We start from the raw sequence: 14,447 nt of genomic DNA on the forward strand, positions 1-14,447 counted from the left end.
CCAGCTACTTGGGAGGCTGAGGCAGGAGAATAGCTTGAACCTGGCAAGTGGAGGTTGCAGTGAGCCAAGATCGCGCTCCAGCCTGGGTGACAAGAGCAAAACTCCATCTCAAAAAAAAAAAAAAAAATCAAGTAGAAGACAACCCCCAAAAATAGTGGGCAAATGCCATAGCATTTCATACATTTCATAGAAGAAAAAATATAAGTGGCTAATAAAGATATAAAAGAATGCCCAGGGAAATGCAAATTAAAACCATATTGAGGTAGCATTTGTACCCCTTAGATGGCCAAAAAATTAAAAGTTAGGTGGTATTACTTTTACACTGTTGGTGGCAGTGTAAATTGGCAACCCCTTTTTGGAATTACATAATTATACTTATAATATATGTTCTATATAATTATATAACATATTTCATATTCATATTAAACAAGTATATTTATGAATATATTCATAATTGTGTATATGTATTATATATATTTATATATGTAATTACATAATTTATGAAAATCAATCCTGTTCCTGGAGAACATACCCCCCAAAAAAACCTCTTGCAGATAAGGACTGGGAAGCAAGTACAGAAATGATCGAAACAGTACAAATCAGGGGAGAATGTGCCCAAGACCTGGAGAACTGATAATAAATTGTGGTTTATCCTTGCAATGGAACACTATATGGCAGTGAAATGATTGAAATAGAGCTATACACATCATCATAGACTAATTTCAGAAACAACGCTGAGTGAAAAAGTAAGTTTCAGCAGAATACATGCAATATAATAGTATTTTATAAAATTCAGAAGCCAAATTTTGAATATACTTTCTTAGCTATAAATGTGATAAAACTATAAAGAAAAGCACAGGAATGATCAACATAACACGGTGATTGAGGAGGGACACACAGGGGCTTCGACAGTACTGTCATTCTGTTCCTCAAGTTGGATGGCAGGTTCACAGGTGGTCATTTCCTCATGCTTTCATGTTATACTCATTATATGATGACTATATTATAATTATACTATAATATATGTTATGCATATTATACATTATATTATACATATTTTGTATGTAACAGTGTTTCATAATATTTTAAGGAATGAGTGGAAATGGGCACATAATGTAGATATGCAGTGCCTAGCCATCAGTAGAGTCTCAGAATTACCAGATTCCAAGATAATTCCTACACAAAAACAAGCAAACAAAGCGCATGTTACCTAGAATGAAAAGACCATCCATATTCTAATAAACGGAGACAATCAAATAGGGAATCCCTCTTTTAAGGTTGGCATTTGCTATATGCTTGGAAGTGATTTGAAGCAGAAATTGGTTATGAATAAATCTTCTTCTTAATAAAACAGAAGCTTGTTTTTAATGTCATATTATCCCTGCCGAGAAATTAAAAATCCTGGAGGTAGGCTGGGCATGGTGGCTAACATCTGTAATCCCAGCACTTTGGGAGGCCAAGGCAGGCAGATCACTTGAGGCCAGGAGTTCGAGACCAACCTGGCCAACATAGCAAAACCTTGTCTCTACTAAAAATACAAAAAATAGCTGGGCATAATGGCAGGCAGCTGTATGTAGTCCCAGGTACTTGGGAGGCTGAGGCAGGAGAATCACTTGAACCCGGTAGGTGGAAGTTGCAGTGAGCTGAGGTCACATCATTGCACTCCAGCCTGGGCGACAGAGTGAGACTCCATCTCAAAAAATAAAAAAATTAAAAAAAATATTAAAATCCTGGAGATAGTATTACTTATAACCTCAATCACTTATTAATCAACCTAAATTTAATCCTTGATTTTATAATATCTTTCTATAGAGTTTTGTTTTGGTTTTGCTTTGTTTTTAGAAAAGACAGGTGCATTTACCCTCTTAGGGGATGACCGTTGGTATTTTAAAAAATATGACATTTGCTGAGAATTCCTTAAATTTTTCTAATTTTCACTAGCCAGTGATGACATTGTCCCTTTTTTTGCAGATAGCTTTGGAAGAAGATGATACCTCCACAGTTCACACCATGTTGTTAAAAACATCCTTCGTTTGACCATTTATACATTTGGTTCTAAAGAAGGTGTTATCCTTAGATTCTTGGATCTAAAGAATGTTTTTTTTTTTTTTTTTTTGAGGAGTCTCACTCTGTCACCCAGGCTGGAGTGCAGTCTGTGATCTCGGCTCACTGCAACCTCCGCCTTCTGGGTTCCAGTGATTCTCCTGCCTCAGCCTCCTGAGTAGTTGGGACTACATGTGCCCACCACCACGCCTGGCTAATTTCTGTATTTTTGGTAGAGATGGGGCTTCACGATGTTGGCCAGGCTGGTCTCGAACTCCTGACCTCAAGTGACAACGCCTGTCTCAGCCTCCCAAAGTTCTGAGATTGCAGGCATAAGCCACTGTGCCCAGCAAGAGTATATTAAGATTCTTGTCTCATTACTATTCTTAAAATTGCTCTAAAACTTGCTTAAGTAATCAGATTTAAATTATGTAAATACAGACAACAAAACTCTTAATCCTAAAGGTGCTTTTAAAATTCAGGCATTCATACATGGCATGCAAATTGGCTACAAATTGGGAAGATTTTATTCGAAGTAACCAAATCTTAAGGAGCTAAAGCAAACCTGCTTTATAAAATACACTAATTCAAGGACTAAGCAATTCCTGAAGACAGACTGATTTACTGTGCTTCTTAATATTTCCTCAAACTAGAATATGAGTGATGGTGGTAGAGGGAGGAAGTAGCTCATACTTGGAGGGACAAACAGTTGCTGGAATATGCTTGTGGTTTAGAGCTGCTTTCAAAAATCCTGTTAACTGCAAAAGAAAGGAAGGACTAATATTTTCTATGATTTCAGTAACATCTTTATGAAGATGCTCCTTTTGAATGTGGTACAGAAAGTTAGAAAACACTTAGGCATGGTATCTGGCATAGTGCCCCCAAGGGAGTGTTTCATATACAGGCAGTCTGGGGCTTATGATGCTTTGACTTAAAATTTTTCAACTTTATGATGGTTCCAAAGGCGATGCACATTCAGTAGAAACCATACTTCAAGTCCCCATACAACTATTCTGTTTTTCATGTTCAGAATGTTGTTCCCATAAATTACATGAGCTATTCAACACTTCATAATAAAATAGGATTTGTGTTAGATGATTTTGCCCAACTGTAGGCTGATGTAGTGTTCTGAGTATGTTTAAGGTATGCTAGGCTAAGCTCTGATGTTCAATAGGTTAGGTGTATTAAAGGCACTTGACTTATGTTTCCCCTTCCTAATAAACCCATCGTAAGTCAAGAAGCACCTGTATCTGATAGAGGTCTACCTTTACCAATTTAAATTGACAAATTTAACATTCCTGTCTTGTTTTTGAATTGAAGAGCAACAGCAGATCTGAAATAAATACCGCAGTTAGCTTTGCATTCTTCACTATTTATTGAACAGTTCAGAGGGCAAGGAGGCAAAGAGAAATGCTCTGAGTGTGTCTTTGCTTGCCAGCTCCTTAATTGTCAACAATTCTATGGTGACTTTCCTATATTTTTCTGTGCTTTTTTCTGTTGTCTTCTCTGCTTTGGAGTCAGAAACTTCCATTCAAATCCCTGCCATGACAACATAACAATCTGTCAGCCTGTTTCCTCCTTCATAAATGATGGGTATAATTTCCATCTCACAAGATTTGTAAGTGTTAGAATTGAATGAGGTAATGTGTTAATACATACCGCATGCTTCAAAAATAATATCCGTCTCTTTCCACATGCTTGTCAGAACTCCAGTGCCACGATGGATACAGAGTGAGCCACTTTCTTCACTGTCCAATATCAATTTGGGAATGGCAGCTTGCTGCATTTATATTTTCAGATTTAGTTAACATTACCTTCCATCAGTGAAATGGAATACTTAATCTTTATTATGTATTTCTCTCATTTTCCAATATCTTTAAAGTCATTTTATCACTATTTTAAAAATCAATTTTGTGAACTCTTGCTTTTGCATGGAGGAAAATGGGATTGGTCAAACATTGAAATGGGATGATTGGTTCTCTAATTTCTCTGTATTTAGTCCTACACCTAATAGCTTCAAGCTCTCTCCTAGGAAGACAGGACTCTGGGTATGTCTAAATGAGTCGACACTCTTAATGAGTTTTCTCTGTTGTATGCTATAATATCTTTTTGAGAGTTCCAGAGAACTGAATAAAAGTAGATCTCTCCATATTAACTAAATGATAATGGCTAACATCTGTGGGGTACTTTGCATATATAGTGTTTTCACATATAACATTCATTAATTGGTAAGCATTTACTGAGCTCTGCTACGTGCTATGCCTCTACTAGACATCAGAGTATAGTATACTGAAGTACTCCTTGACCTTGAGGTGTCATCATAAATTGGCTTCCCAAGAAAGCCTTCTCCTCCTGCTTTGTTAAGTCACTCCGCCCTTCTTATTGTCTAGTACCATACTCTGTCTCCTTTACAATATTTTATGTGCTGATCTCCTTAAAGGTAGGGATTGTGTCAGTTTCTGTCACTTCTGTGAGGTCCTGACTGTAAAACCTAGCTATTTCTAGGCCCAGAATGGGCACTCAATAAAACCAATTGAGTGAGTGGAAGAATGGATGAAAGCAACATGCTCATAGGAAAGAGACAGGCTACAGATTCATTGCTACAGAATGTGATGGATACCAAGGCAGAGAGGTGGGTTGAGGGCATTGTGTTCATCTGTTTTGAGCTGCTATAACAGAATACCACAGACTGGGTAATGTATAAAGAACAGGAATTTGTTTTCTCACAGGTCTGGATGCTAGGAAGTCCAAGATGAAGGCACTGGCAGGTTCATTTATCTGGTGAGGGTCTAGTCTCTGCTTCCAAGATGGCGCCTTGACTGTTGCATCCTTGAGGAGTGGGGGAAGAATGCTGTGTCCTCATAACAGAAGGCAGAAGAAAAAAGGGGATGAACTCCCTCTTTCAAGCCCTTTTATAAGGGCACCTAATCCCATTCACAAGATAGGAGCCCTCGTGGCCTAATCACCTTTTAAAGGCCTCACCTCTTAATACCATCACATTAGCAACACCTAAGTTTTGGAGGAGACACATTCAAACCATAGCAGGTATAAAAGACAAGCATTTAATTAGACTGTCAGTTGATAATTTTTCCTTCCCTGCAGGAGACCTGTCTATGAGTGGCTGGGAGACCTGTTTAATTCTGAGGTTTAGAATTAAAATGGCCATCTGCCTGCAAGTAGAGATAAGCTGCATTCTCCCAAATCAGCTTTGTTCATAATAAAAGTAGTATTTTGGCCTCCATATGCTATACTCTTTATTGTCTATTTCTTAAACAATTGACAGCTTGGTTAGAGAAGAGGCAGGCTATCTATTGCCCCATCCTCTACTTTTTTTTTCTTTTTTTGAGATAGAGTCTTGCTCTGTCACCCAGGCTGGAGTGCAATGGCACGATCTTGGCTCATTGCAACCTCTGTCTCCCAGGTTCAATCAATTCTTCTGCCTCAGCCTCCCAAGTAGCTGGGATTGCAGGCGTGTGCCACCATGCCTGGCTAATTTTTATATTTTTAGTAGAGATGGGGTTTTACCATGTTGGCTAGGCTGGTCTTGAACTCCTGACCTCAGGTGATCTGTCTGCGTTGGCCTCCCAAAGTGCTGGGATTACAGGCGTGAGCCACTGCACCTGGCTTACTTTTTTTTTTTTTTAACTAAATACCTAATCGTTATATTATGTTATTATTTTGTCTATTATTGCTCTCCTTAACATATGTAAAAATAGACCAAACTGACATGATCATATTTTAGAAAAATACTATTTTCTTTCTTTGAAAAGGAAACAGAAAAAAAGATAAATGACTTAAATTGTCTACTTATCATAACATAGAATTAGAAATCCCAGTCTTTGTGGCTGCCAAAAAAAAAAAGGATAAATGACCAAAAAATGAAATCAAATAAAAATCTTCCATGACTCTTTTCTTATGAGTATTAATGTGAGGAAACTTAATAGTTCTGAAAATAAAGATGTAAATTGCTGCAGAATGTAAAACAGGATAAAGTCACAATAGCCAAAATGTGGAACCCAAATGTTCATCCATGGATGAATGGATAAACAAAATGAGGTATAGATGTACAATGGAATATGGTTCAGCCTTGAAAGAAGTGCAATTCTTATATATGCTGCAACACAGATGAACCTTGAGGACATAATACTAAGTGCAGTAAGCCAGTCACAGAAGGACAAATATTATATGATTCCACTTATGTGAGACACCTAGAATAGGCAAATTCATAGACACAGAAAGTAGTTTCCAGGGGTTGGGGGTGGGGAGAATAGAGAGTTAGTGTTTAATGGGTATAGACTTTCTGTTTGGGATGATTTTTTTTAAAGTTCAGAGGATGGATAGTAGTGATGGCTACATAACAATGTGAATGTACTTCACACCACTGAATTGCACTCTTAAACATCGTTACGATGGTACATTTTTTGTGTATTTTACCATAAGAAAAAAAAAATTTAGGGCTGGGCAAGGTGGCCTACATCTGTAATCCCAACACATTGGGATGCCGAGGCGGGAGGATCACTTGAGCCCAGGAGTTTGAGACCAGCCTGGGCAACATAGTGAGACCCCATCTCTTAAAAACAAATGGTGTGCGCCTATGGTCCCAGCTACTCCGGAGGCTGAGGTGGGAGGATCACTTGAGCCCCTGAGTTCAAGGCTGCAGTGATCTGTGATCATGCCCACTGCACTCCAACCTGGACAACAGAGTGAGACCCTGCCTCAAAAAAAATTAGTATGATAAAGCACAGACCATGTATATAATAAAGATACTTCAGCCATTTGAAGGAGTGTTCTGTTTTCAAGCCAAAGAGAAAAGCACATATTATCCCCAAAAAACGCACAGTTAGCAAAGCATCCAGGGAAGCTGGAAGGGCTGGTGTTTGGTGGCTGAGGTCAGTAGATGTGACTGCTCTGTTCTTGGCACCCCATGGGTACTTATCATCATCTTCTTAGCCACCACTGACAGGGTCCTGCTTGACAGACTGACCCTGTGCTGTGTATATCACATACATTATCACTGAATTTTTGAAACACCTTATAAAGTAGACATTATTCCCATTTATAGGAATTTAATACCTCTCTGAAATTTGCTAAGTAAGTGGTGCAGCCAGCACTTAAACCCTAGATCAGCAGACTCCAATAGTGAAGTACCTTCCTCAGTATATCCCAAGGATGGCTTTTAAGAATAATTGTATGGATAATCTGGAGTAAAAGGAATAGGAATTTCTTCATTTAGGTTCAGCAAAATGTGTGGACAAGATGACCACAAATGCAGGAATGTTGGAGTGGTAGTTAATATTTAGATGAGAAATCATTAAAGGGTGGAATAGCAATGTGAGTTTCTGGGGCTACTTCAGTAGGGCTTTTTGGAGCTGATTGAGGGGGCAAAAATTAAAGCCAGAAAGCTCAGTGGAGCAAATGTCATAGTGGCCACAGAGAAACAAAGTTTCAAAATGAGATGCTAAGTGAGAAACAGCAACTGAGGAGAGAAGTAATGTTTCCAGGATCACAAAGGGCATAAGGAGAATTGTTCTTTTAGACTCTAGGTGAGCTTGTAGTAATCCAAGGATTGGTGATTTAGGCCAGTGAATTCTGGCTCTGGGTACATCTCTAATCCCTAAACCTTCACCAAGAGGGATCAGGAGAAGAAAGGGGAGGAAGGGAGTCAGGTGTGCCACATATCTGCTATTGAAAAATGCCTAGATGGGAAAGGAGTTTGAAATGTTGTCCTAAAATGAAGTTTCTGAGTGAGATGGGCTGAATTTTGCCATGTGTTCACTGTTACTACTGTATAAAATTAAGAGATTTAAATGAGATTAAGATCTAATTGGCTTTCTGAGATATTGAAAACTAAGAACCCGGCTGGGCATGGTGGGCTCACACCTGTAATCTCAGCACTTTGGGAGGCTGAGGCGGGTGGATCACCTGAGGTCAGGAGTTGGAGACCAGCCTGGCTAACATGGTGAAACTCTGTCTCTCTTATCAGTGAGAACCAAACCTGAGTCTGCAGGCTTAGGGCAGGGGCCCAGACAATGAGAGGGGCTCTTCTCTTTGAGACTTGTCATCTAGAACTCATTGTCACTGGAAGCCAGAGCCTAAATGAGCCTATCAGTTGCCTTGGGTTACAAGAACAAGTTTTCATTGATTAATTAATTATTTATTTATTTTGAGACAGACTCTTGCTGTGTTGCCCAGGGGCTGGAGTACAGTGGCACGATCTTGGCTCACTGAACCCGCCTCTGGGTTCAAGAGATTCTCCTGCCTCAGCCTCCCGAGTAGCTGGTACTATAGGCACATGCCACCATACCTGGCTAATTTTTTTATTTTTAGTAGAGACAGGGTTTCGCCATGTTTCCAGGCTGGTCTTGAACTCCTGACCTCAGGTGATCCGCCCACCTCAGCCTCCCAAAGTGCTGGGATTACAGGTGTGAGCCACCACGCCTGGGCAAGTCTGAGTTTTTACTGGGGAAGCCAAGTAGCAGTTCAGGGACTTGTGGCCACCAACCGTCTCTGAGATTCAAGGTCTGTTCTTTCTACTGGGGACTGAGATGGGCGGATAACCATGCAGATGTAAGGAGGAGTCATATCAATCATTCAGCCTGGGAGGAAGTCTGAGCTAGCAAGAACTGGAGGAATAATTTCCCTCTGTAGGAATTCCTGCTCTACCTACTTACTATAGGAGTAAAGTGGTCATGATTTAAACAGTCTTGTCTGTACCTGTTATGTTATAAGGATGTGTTCATGGCCCTATCTGCTAAGAGTGAGTTGTTCTTACAAATAAAATAAAAATTAGTAAATTTATACACACACTATTTGTTATGTAAATCCTAAGAGTGATGTTCCAAAAAAACAAATTTTGAAAGTAAATAAGTATATAAATAGGCTTTTTTTTTTTTTTTTTTTTTTGAGATGGAGTTTCGCTCTTGTTGCCCAGGCTGGAGTGCAGTCATGCAATCTTGGCTCACTGCAGCCTCCGCCTCTTGGGTTCAAGCGATTCTCCTGCCTCAGCCTCCTCAGTAGCTGGGTTTACAGGTGTCCATCACCACGCCCAGCTAATTTTTTGTATTTTTTTTTTTTTTTTTAGTAGAGAAGGGGTTTACCACGTAGGCTAGGCTGGTCTCGAACTCCTGACCTCAGGTAATCCACCTGCCTCAGCCTCCCAAAGTGCTGAGATGGCAGGCGTGAGCCACCGCGCCCGGCCAAGAAAGTTACTTTAGACAGTGCCAAAGTTGAGGATTTGGCCTGCGACTTCCTGCAGTTGCCACACTGCAGTTTCCACACTGTGGCCTTAGAACAGTCTTATCCAGTCCTGAAACCCCAGTACCTTGGAAACATCAGGACTGGTCAGAAGGACAGTAAGTCCTCAAGGCGTCAGCCTCTGCTCCTCCCCACAGATTGAGGGGTAAGTATTCCAAGCTCTCTGCGGGACCCATAACCTGGATGTGGACACCAAGTCCTGCTAGGACCTGCTCCCAGAAGAGTTGATCCCAGCCATGAAACTGCCCTGATGCCTTCATCCTGTATCAGCCTCGTGAGTAGCCAGTAGCTGGGACCACAGGGGCGCACCACCACACCTGCCTAATTTTTTTTGTTGAGACGGGTTTTGTCATGTTGCCCAGGCTGGTCTGGAACTCTTGAGCTCAAGTGATGTGCCTGCCTCGGTCTCCCAAAGTGCTGGGATTACAGGTGAGCCACCACGTGCAGCCCAATTTGTGATCTTTTATGCATTGTTTCTCTCATGTAGCATGTTTTCAAGGTTTACCCAACTTGCAGTGTATTAATGCTGAATAATACTCCATTGTGTAGATATACTGTATTTTTATTTTTTAATTTTATTTTTAATTGGTACACAACAAATATTTGTACATATTTATGGAGTACAGAGGATATGTTGTTACATGCATAGAATGTGTAATGACCAATCAGGGTATTAAAGGTATCTGCCACTTTCAGTATTTGTCATTTCTGTATGTTGGGAACATCTCAAGTCCTCTCTTAGAGCTATTTTGAAATACACAATACATTGTTAACTGTAGTCACCCTACTCTGCTATAGAACATTAGAACTTATTCCTTCTGTCTAACTGTATTAACCAACCACTCTTCCCTGCTAACCCACACACACTTCCCAGCCTCTGATATCTGGTATTTTTGTAGAGATGGGGTTTTGCCACATTGGCCAGGCTGGTCTTGAACTCCTGACCTCAGGCAATCCACCTGCTTCAGCCTCCCAAAGTGCGGGGATTACAGGCACGAGCCACCACGCCCGGTCTTTTTTTAATGTTTATTCCACATTGTGTCAGTCCTCACACGTCTCCTGCGATCCATCTGACATGTAATCTGTTGGTTTTCCAGCAGTGATAATTTCATGTAAAATCCTAAATCTGACCTGAAATATTTTCTCTTCTCTTATTGATTATCTTTACATCGATATTAGCCATTTTGATATACTGAGATAGAATTCAGTTGGTTAATGACTGTGCCAATAGCTCCATTTTTATACACAAATAGACATGCCTAAATCCAGTTTATTTTTATATACAAATAGACATGCCTAAATCCAGTTTATGTTTATACACAAATAGACATGCCTAAATCCAGCTTATTTTTTTGTAGCACATTTTATTTAATTATTTTTTAACTTTTATTTTAGGTTCAAGTGTACATGTGCAGGTTTGTTATATATGTAAATTTTGTGTCATGGGGGTTTGATGTACAGATTATTTTGTCACTCAGGTGATAAGCATAGCACCTGATAGGTAGATTTTTGATACTCACCCTCCTCCCAGCCTCCAACCCTCAAGTAGGACCCAATGTCTGTTGTTCCCATATTTGTGCCCATGTGTACTCAATGTTTAACTCTCACTTATAAGTGAGAACATGAGGTATTTGGTTTCCTGTTCCTGTGTTAGTTTGCTTAGAATAATTTTTAAGCTGGAGCTGGATGGCCTCCAGCTCCATCCGTATTGCTGCAAAGCGCACGATCTTGTTTTTGTTTTATGGCTGCGTAGTATTCCACGGTATATGTGTGCCACATTTTTTCTATTCAGTTCACCATTGATGGGCACCTAGGTCAATTCTGTGTCTTTGCTACTGTGAATAGTGCTGCGATGGACATACGTGTGCGTGTGTCTTCATGGTAGAATGATATTGATATTCCTGTGGGTATATACTCAGTAATAGGATTGCTGGGTCACAGGGTAATTCTCAAGTTCTTTCAGAAATCACCAAACTGCTTTCCATAATGGCTGAACTAATTTACATATCCGCCAGTAGTGTATAAGCATTCCCTTTCCTCTGCAACTTTGCCAGCATCTATTTTTTGGCTTTTTAATAATAGCCATTGTGACTGGTATGAGATGGTATCACATTGTAGTTTTGATTTGCATTTCTCTAGGATCAGTGATGTTGAGCACTTTTTCATGTTTGTTAGCTGTGTGTGTGTCTTCTTTTGAGAAGTGTCTGTTCATGTCCTTTGCCCCTCCCTTTTTTTTTAATGAGGTTGTTTGTTTTTTGCTTGTAAATTTCTTTAAGTTCCTTATACATTCTGGATATTAGACCTTTGTCAGATGCATAATTTGCAAATATTTTTTCCCATTCTGTAGGCTGTCTGTTTAATCTGCTGATAGTTTCTTTTGCTGTGTAGAAACTCTAATTAGGTTCCACTTGTCTGTTTTTGGTTTTGTTGCAATTGCTTTTGGCATCTTCATCATGAAATCTCCACAAGGTCCTACGTCAGAATGGTATTTCCTAGGTTATCTTCCAGGGATTTTATGGTTTTAGGTTTTACATTTAAGTCTTTTAACCATCATGGGTTGATTTTTGTTTGTGGTGAAAGGAAGGGGTCCAGTTTCAATCTTCTGCATATGGCTAGTCAGTTATCCCATCACCATTTGTTGAGTAGCAAGTCCTTTCTCCATTGCTTGTTTTTGTTGGCTTTGTCGAAGATCAGACAGTTGTAGCTGTGCAGCTTTATTTCTGAGTTCTCTAACCTGTTCCATTGGCCTGTGTGTCTGTTTTTGTACCAGTGCATGCTGTTTTGCTCACTGTAGCCTTGTAGATGGTTTGAAGTTGGGTAGTGTGGCATCTCCAGCTTCGTTCTTTTTGTGTAGGACTGCTTTTGCTATCCTCCACATAGCTAGTCAATCACAAGTTGTGCTAATTTTTTCTGCTGTTTCTCCAATCTGTCTCTCCTCTCAATTCTCACTACCACCCTGGTTTTCCAGGCCCTCAACGTCTCTCACCCAAGCTGTGTAGTAGCCTCCTGACTGATCCCCGACACTTCAATGTTACCCTCTCTCCTAAGCTGTGTAGTAGCCTCCGAACTGATCCCTGACACTTCAATGTTACCCTCTCTCCTAAGCTGTGTAGTAGCCTCCTAACTGATCCCCGACACTTCAATGTTGCCCTCTCTCCTAAGCTGTGTGTTAGCCTCCTAACTGATCCCTGACACTTCAATGTTACCCTCTCTCCTAAGCTGTGTAGTAGCCTCCTGACTGATCCCCGACACTTCAATGTTGCCCTCTCTCCTAAGCTGTGTAGTAGCCTCCTGACTGATCCCCGACACTTCAGTGTTACCCTCTCTCCTAAGCTGTGTAGTAGCCTCCTAACTGATCCCTGACACTTCAATGTTGCCCTCTCTCCCAAGCTGTGTAGTAGCCTCCTGACTGATCCCTGACACTTCAATGTTGCCCTCTCTCCTCACCACTGAAAGACAGCCTACCTGAAACAAAATTATCCTGAGACTTCCCTTCTTAAAATCCCTTTTTGACTCCCTATTGCCTATGAAATAATGTCTGTACTTCTTAATATACTGTGCAGGCATCTCCTGTTACTCCCTGCTCTACATTTGTTACAGCAGTAATAGGTAAATGTTTATAATTTCCCCTGAAGTCCCTGTGCTATTCAATGCTTCCATGTATTTATTCATTATGATCTTTTTCTCTGAAACTCCCTCACCACTTTTTCTCCTGGTTTATTATTTATTGTCCTTCACGCCCAAGCTCAAGCATTATCTTTTTCAGAAAACCTACTTTGAAGTTCCAGAGTGGACCAATGGCCACTTTTAATGCTCCCCATAGTGTTAATCTCTATCTTTTCACTTTAAACATACTTTAAACCTGCTTCCTGAGTATAAAGTTTGTTATAATTTTAATATTTGTATTTTTCTATGTCTTTTTCTTCCCTTTGTGGTTTCTGTTAACTCCTGCTTAAGGTAGTTTGACTCTTCACGTCTTTGTTAAATTTTAGAAATAGCTCATATTTGTCTAAACTTTAACTTTGGGTATCCTGAGAGACCGGAATTGAGATGATTTGCCTGGTTTGTGCTTGGTTCTGGAAGTAGTACCAATCAGGAACCATTCTAGTTAGATTTATTGGTTTGAGGTTTCTTGGACTATGAGTATGGTGTAAATTCAAATTCCAGCGTAAGAGTAAAGCTGGTTAGAAAACATTAGGGAAGACTTAAAATTATTAATGTTTTAAAATCCACTGCCTGCAGACTGATTTGCTTATTGGTTCACTTGTCATATCCTTCCAACTTTGTCTTTTCTACTAAATCTATAACCCATTTTGGTGCCTGGGTTTATGTGAAGGTCTCAGACTCAGTTCCCTACTTTGTCAGGTTCAAATCCTATTAGTCAGTTAACCAGAAAAATTCTAGATCCCCAGGATTGCTGAACAGATTCCCAGGAATGTGTCAGAGCATTTCACAGTCCCCTATTGACATCTCATTCCCAGCTTTTTAAAAAAGAAAATATTTTGATTTTCCTATTGATTGCTGCAATTCCTATTTACTACCTCAGGCAGCCACGATGTTAACTAACAAAGCTCTAGGTTTTTGGTTTTGGCACACTTCCATGGCATCTCTGGCTTCTGTGTTGACTGATGACTTTAGTTTCACCTCTGGATTGTGTGTGCGTGTGTGTAATCATTTTGTACTTCCTTTACATTTTGTGAGTTCAGAAATATATTTAAAAGTGTATTTGGAGCTGGGCACAGTGGCTCATGCCTGTAATCCCTTTGGGAGGCCGAGGTGGAAGGATAACCTGAGGTCAGGATTTCGAGACTAGCCTGGCTAACATGGCGAAACCCGTCTCTACTAAAAATACATAAGTTAGCCGGGCATGGTGGCATGCACCTGTAATCCCAGCTATTAGGGAGGCTGAGGCAGGAGAATCACTTGAACTTGGGAGGTGGAGGTTGCCGTGAGCCAAGATCACATCACTGCACTCCAGCCTGGACAACAGAGTGAGACTCTGTTTCAAAAAAATGAATACAAAATAAAAAAATAAAAGTGTATTTGGAAGTGATGTCAGTAAAAATGGCAAGCTAGGAACCTTCAAAAATTTCTTATTCATAAAAGCAGCTGGGAACAAAGGAAGCAACTTTTTCAGAACTCTGGAAAAT

The sequence above is a fragment of the Pongo abelii genome, chromosome 14, assembly GCF_028885655.2.
Source record: "Pongo abelii isolate AG06213 chromosome 14, NHGRI_mPonAbe1-v2.0_pri, whole genome shotgun sequence".
Classification (NCBI taxonomy): domain Eukaryota; kingdom Metazoa; phylum Chordata; class Mammalia; order Primates; family Hominidae; genus Pongo; species Pongo abelii.